At 36.7% G+C, this 6,389-nt stretch overlaps 1 long non-coding RNA gene across 1 annotated transcript; it reads right to left on the bottom strand.

The window, feature by feature from the left end:
- Positions 1-1,646: 1,646 nt before the first annotated feature.
- Positions 1,647-4,721, bottom strand: LOC141633440 (uncharacterized). The gene is made up of 4 exons (XR_012538205.1): positions 4,602-4,721; positions 4,435-4,502; positions 3,442-3,527; positions 1,647-1,955 (listed from the first exon to the last, which is right to left on the bottom strand). It is a non-coding gene; the product is annotated as an uncharacterized LOC141633440 (long non-coding RNA).
- Positions 4,722-6,389: the final 1,668 nt, after the last annotated feature.

Below are 6,389 nucleotides of genomic sequence, written 5' to 3'. Positions count from 1 at the left end.
CACGTAAACAGATGGCGCGGCAAACCCTTGGTAAAAATGTCAGCGTATTGATACTCGGAAGGGACATGTAAAACACGAACGATTCCAACCTGAACCTTCTCTCTGACGAAATCAATGTCCATTTCTACGTGTTTCGTGCGTTAGTGCTGGACCGGATTAGTGGACAAATATACGGCAGAGATATTGTCGCAGTAGACGAGAGTTGCTTTCTTAATGGGGACGTGAAGCTCTAGGAGAAGATTGCAAAGCCAACTCATCTCGGCTACAGCGTTAGCTAAGGCCCGATACTCGGCCTCGGCACTGGAACAAGATATGGTAGGTTGGCGTTTGGAGGACCAAGACACCAAATTATCACCTAAGAACACACAGTAGCCAGAGGTAGAGCAACGGGAGTCAGGGCACCCACCCCAATCAGCGTCAGAGTATGCGGTGAGCGTGTGAGAGCGTGAGGCGGTGAAAGTGAGACCATGGTCTATAGAGCCCTTAATATATTGAAGGATCTTCTTTAAAAATTGAAGATGCGGTTCCCGAGGAGCATGAATAAATAGACAAACCTGTTGAACGGCATATGATATATCAGGGCGGGTGATGGTGAGATATTGTAGAGCTCCAGCAAGGCTCCTATAAAGCTTGGGATTGGTGATGAGAGGGCCGGAGGTGGCACTCACCTTGGAACCAACTTCGACAGGTGTTGTAGACGGGTTACAGTCCGACATGTTAGCACGACCTAGGATGTATTTGGCGTATTGCGATTGTGAAAGAAATAGACCACCTGTGGAATAAGTTACTGTAATGCCCAAGAAATGATGGAGAAGTCCCAAATCGGTCATAGAGAATTCAAGGGATAAGTCGTTAATGATGCGACGAGCAAGAGACGTGTTGGAAGCAGTGAGGATAATGTCGTCTACATAAAGAAGAAGATATGCAGTGTCTTTGCCATGGCTATAAATAAATAATGATGTATCACAAACACTGCTTCGGAACCCCTATGTCAAAACAAAATTAGCAAATTGTTGATACCAGGCGCGAGGGGCCTGTTTCAAACCATATAAGGACTTACGGAGACGACACACATGAGAAGGGGCCTAGGGGTCCACAAATCCCAGTGACTGATGCATATAGACCGTTTCAGCTAAGTCACTATGAAGAAAAGCGTTCTTTACATCTAGCTGATGAATGGCCCATGAACGAGACACGGCTACACTAAGAACGGCGCGTATGGTCGTAGGTTTTACAACAGGGCTAAAAGTTCCGTCACAATCAATACCAACCTGTTGAGTTTTACCATTAACGACGAGGTGGGCTTTATATCTTTCAAGAGTACCGTCAGAGCGGAACTTGTGACGAAATAGCCACATGCAACGGATGATAGAAGCATCCATGGGACGAGGAACCAAGTCCCATGTATGGTTCTCCTGTAATGCACTAAACTCGGCCTGTATTGCCGCATTCCAATTTGGGACACGGAGGGTGATACGTGCATTTTATATACTCCTTTTTGGCCTTTTTATGCACGTATTTCTATGCTATTATCGTAGTTTTATGCTATGAAATGCCCTGAATTGTCTACTTTGGCTTCTCTTGTTGTGACACCCTCATTTATTGCGGAAAAGTAAACACGTAATTCTACAGAAAAACTGGTAGGATATGTTTGTAATTGGTTCAACTAGCCAAAAACCTGTAATTTCAAAAATTTTCTAAACCAATCACAACATTTCCAACATTCCCAAGAGGCGGGTGCCAAAACCTGCAATGCTAACGAACTACTTTACATGCCATAGCTAACGATAAGAAAATGTAATGATACAAACCCAAAATAGAAAAGGGAGACATATGTCCCTAAAATGTATGTGACATAAAAAGGGTTTAAGGTCACAATGAAATAAAACCAGTCTAGGTCCCAAGGTTACTTTGCTCGCTAGCTCGTCCATGTACCCCATATATGCATCACCTACCTGTCATTCGCATTTTATACAAATACGAAAGCCACAGTCAGTGGGGAGTAACTCCGAGTTCTCCCAGCCACGAAATGTCATAATTAATATAACATGTAAACATAAGAATATGAATACGAATCACACAATGCCTTAGCATATAGATGCTAGACAATCGTGCTTATCATGTGAACAACAATATAACAACACATAGTCCTAGCATGTGAAAACTAGACCGACTCATACTACACTATCATGTGAATCACATAACATCCAGGAATCCAAACTCTATCAACCATAGCCGGCTTGCATCTCACCTTCTATGATTCATAGAATCACCATACAAGAAAGGGCAATATATCAAAGACAGGCATAAGTTCTTAGTCCCGTCAATAGTCACTTTGTAACTCAAGTCTATACCACGAGGTAGGGAAGGTAATCGAACCGGTATCTTGGCTCGGCGGTTACTATTAAGAAAACATGGCCAAGAGACAACACAACCCTAGCCTAAAATCTGCTTGAGACCTAGACATGCGGATACACACCACCGCACCCAAGACTCACAACTTTTTTAAAACAAAGTGAAGTGAGTACCCTAAGGACACCACCGAAGGGTCGGCTAGTACTTAAGCTGACCCCATACTATCAAAATTAGTACATGAGGTCATGCCCCAACTTGGATAAACATCCACTAGTCAGGAACACAAAGGCTATCAAGCAGTGAACATATACTCGTCAGAGACTATAAAGACCTATCTATGATGAAGGCCGAAATACTCACCTAGGACCTAGTCACAGCTAGTCCCAGCTTGAATATTTTAGCCCACACCACCCAAAATTCACCACATAAGTCAAGTAAGACACCCACTTAACCTTAAGAGGGCAAAAATCCTACTTACCAACATAAATTCTAACATTCTATCATGTGAAAGCTATATAAATGTCTATTTACTGACATACAATCCCAACAGTTCCTCAATAAGAATTCAATACTAATTTCCAATCCTAGCAATTATAACAATATAAAAGGCTTTAGGGAAAACTAGGGCCATTACTACAAAATAAGAAGCTATTTAAATTCAACTAATTACACATGTGAAATAGAGATATAATAAATGGCCTAAAACAAGAAAAAGGCCGATTATCTAATTCATTCAACCGAATTTTTACCCATGCAACTGACCTACTGCGACAGTAATGCGGGTCAAATGCTGGTGACCAATCACTCAATTAAGCGACATCGCATCAGTCAAAGGGACTAAGGCTCAGTTTTGGCACAATCATCAAAACATTACAATTATAGCTATAAAATTCATTTGAGCCTATTAATTACAATTTCATTTTGTAAACTATCCTAACATGTGATAACTATTAATATGAGCACAATTTTACCATCCTTATTATCTTTACTACTAACATTATTCATTCACCTAAACACTTATCAAACAACAGGCACACATTAACTACTAATGTGACATTAATTCGTCGAGTAACTCGGAATAGTTACCTTACGCTAGCAAAGAGACAAGTAAAAACTTGAGAAAGCTTCTAAAACCCAAAATTACTCTTCATCTTCAACCACGTATGAGTCACCTAAAAATAATTATGTGAAAGGACGATATTAACGAATTATCGTTATATAAAATATGAGACGGAAATTAATTTAATTATATTTTAAATAAACCAAACTAGCGTCAAAACAATTTATAGATACGGCCCAAACTCGCGACTTAGCCGGGCCTTTGCCTAGGCCACGCCAACCTTGCTGCTAGGCTACAACAGCCAACCTTATAAAAGTCACTCTCGCCCCAAAAATTAATTCAATCTCAACTCTCTACCCCATCTCTCTCATTACTCCGTCCTATAAAATAATACTCCATAATAACCAGATTTCCATCTCAATTTCAATATTGATATTGTCAAAAGTTCAATAATGAACCATGCTCAACACTTAGAGTAAAACTTTAAGCTTCTTACCCACGAGTCAAGGTCAAAGAAATCGACAAATTAAACACAATACTATTCTTTCAAATTTACCCAATAACCAATATTAGTCCATATATTATATCATCAAATCACAATGAATAAAACATCCGAACGTAAACAATTCTATTGTATAGCACAAGTCCTAAAATTAATTAAAGTCATTCCACATCCCAAAGACTTACGCACCTTACAAACTCACCTTCCTCAAGTACTCACATATTAAACAAACCAATAAAGAAAGCATCTCATCTGCATCATCTACCAACAAACGAAGTGCCAAAGCGTTCGACATTCACACATATTGCCCAATTCCTCTCAACCCTCATAATCAACAAAATTGACATTATATACCTACTATATATAAATCGTGATAATAGTACAATAATTTCTTGGTATAAATAAACAATTAACCATATAAATAAATCACAAAAGTACATAAAAGCATCTCAATTGGCACATAATCATACGACCCCAAATAATAGTAATAATATTAGGATCGGTAGAATCGTGTTACCTTAAACGCCCCTTATTCTTCGAATAAATGGTCCACAAGGCACGAGCCTCACCCCGGGTCTTCGAATCCTTCATAAAAGGGCAAGAAAACGGAATAAAGAAGCTAAAAGACGACACTTTTATAAGACGGCGAAAGACGAAACCACTACAAAAAGAAGACTTTCTTACCTTAAAAGTACGAGGAAAGGACGAGGAAGCTAAAGGTACAAAAATTATCGAATTTGGTTGAGAATGGAGGCGGGATCTGAGGTTTGAATGATCGGAAATGGTGACGGTGCTATGTTGTTCTTACTGCTGTTGTTTATTCGAAATGAAGGAAAAGAAGAAAAGAGGGAGTATGTCTGTGTGCATTTACACGGTCCACAACAACAAAAAAAATAATAATAATAATTAAAGAATGAGTGACGAGCTTGCTTTTTGCTATGTATTATACGTACGTTTCTTCGTCGTTAAGAAACTTCGATAGTTATTAAAACCGTTTCGAGTTAATAAAAATCGGTTTTTAGTAAAAGTTTCAGTAATAAAACGGAATTAATAATAAATAAATTTAATGAGAGAAAATAAAATAAACTCAGCTAGTTAACGGAAATAATACGATATCAGCTTGAATCGGAATTATTAGCGATTTTTACGAAACTAACGGATATTAATAAAAATTGCTAATTTAGTGAAATAAGCTCAAAATAGCTAATTAGACGGTTTTGTTCCCAAAATCCATCTCGGGTTCACTTAAAACAACTTTCATAAGGACTCGTAAAGAAACGGAAATTATTAAATAAACAAACTTGAACTAACTTCAATAAACTTGAACTAACTTTCAATAAACTTATTAATGATTATTAAAATTAACGTATCGAATTATGATTAAATTAATTAATTAGCTAAGCATATATATATAAATCGTTAAATGATGTAATTAAATTCAAAATAGCAATTAAAAGAACTTTATTCAACTTAATAAAATACGGGGTGTTACAATCACCCCATCTTTTAAAAAGTTTCGTCCTCGAAACTTGAAAGTATAAATGGAAGGTTATGAAAATAAAACTGAAATTGGAATCGGTAACTAAAACATTTTAAAGGTTATTTATCGTTAGAATCAAAATTCTTTCAAAAGTTTCAAATAAAATTTTAAAACGTAACGATTCTCATCAAGGGAACGAAAGTGTTCTCGTTACGTATTCAAGAACATCACAAACCAAATCAAAGATAAAGTCAAAAGGCAAATCATTTGTATAAATCAAAAATCAAAATACCTTCAAAAACATTAATGAAGAGTTTTCAAAAATATAAGTCTCATTCATGGAACGGAATTGCTCTTGTCGTGCACACAAGAACGCTAACTTTCCAAGTCGAAGACAAATTTAAAACAAAAACTATTCGCCGACAATCGTAGAACAAGTTATCAAACGTTTCCAATAACTAGTTCTAACATCCGATCAACGTTAAAATCAAAATAAGAGAAAGGTAATCTTCTCAAATGTTCTTTTGCAAAAAGCCAAAGTAGAAATAAAGGTTTCACCTTTAAACTAAAAGGGGAGTTAAATTCCGGAAATATAATATTAAACTTTGACAAAGAAGTCATAAATAGATCAAGGTTAATAGAAATTGGATAAAATTTACAAAAATCTCAGGTTTAGCAACTCAAAACCATGATAAGGAAGTCTATACTCAAAGAACAATTAGAGAATCAAATCGAATTTTCATTTTCCAAATCTTTACAAGTAGGGAAAATTTTGTGAGGGTAACATAAATTTTTAACAACGAACCAAAAATAGTAGTTTGAAATATTTAGAAATTGTGTGAAATGAAAAGTAAGTTAGACATCATAGATACAAGTATGCTAAGAGGGTTCAAGCTTAACCAACAAAAGAGGTATGATGAACTTCCTAGGGATAAGAATTGAAGTCAAATTTACAAGGATGTCAAAGATAGAGTTTCACCAGATACGAGTGT

This window comes from Silene latifolia, chromosome Y (genome assembly GCF_048544455.1).
Source record: "Silene latifolia isolate original U9 population chromosome Y, ASM4854445v1, whole genome shotgun sequence".
Classification (NCBI taxonomy): Eukaryota; Viridiplantae; Streptophyta; class Magnoliopsida; order Caryophyllales; family Caryophyllaceae; genus Silene; species Silene latifolia.
The sequence above is the reverse complement of the archived record's forward strand: the minus strand, read 5'-3'. Positions and strand labels throughout refer to the sequence as shown.